The sequence below is a fragment of the Parasteatoda tepidariorum genome, chromosome 3 (genome assembly GCF_043381705.1).
Source record: "Parasteatoda tepidariorum isolate YZ-2023 chromosome 3, CAS_Ptep_4.0, whole genome shotgun sequence".
Classification (NCBI taxonomy): Eukaryota; Metazoa; Arthropoda; class Arachnida; order Araneae; family Theridiidae; genus Parasteatoda; species Parasteatoda tepidariorum.
In genome coordinates, this window is record NC_092206.1 from 90,875,602 (window position 1) to 90,876,108 (window position 507).

A 507-nucleotide genomic window follows, 5' to 3' on the forward strand; every position below is an offset into this window, starting at 1 on the left:
ACAAATTTACAAATTTCAAACTGTTCCAGCGTAATGAATTTTCAATCTATTGACCTGAGAATTTAATGCTATATATTGATGAATATTATTAACATTTTGTTGGAAAAGTTTCTTGAATTAAGTGAATAGAATTTTTTTTATACATAATATTTTATAGAGGTATGATGTTTTTTTCCTAAAAATGTAAGTTGTTTACTGTTTTTTTAATGTTATTTATTTCTATAATAAAAAATAAAAAAAGTACTCCCAACAATTTTTTCAATATTACCTAATATGTAATATTTTAAAAGAATTTTGTCATTTTGACAAAATTTCAGACGCGTGGAGTAATATAAAAAAAACATAAAAAATTCAAAAATTTTAATTTTTTAATTTCTTAAATTTTGAAATATTTCTTTGAAATTTTGTATAAAAGTTGTTTTTAACAATATAAATGTATTCTGAAAATTTCAAGCAAATCCCTTCATAATTTCAAAAAAAAAATTTGAAAGCCCCTTGTCGCCTTAA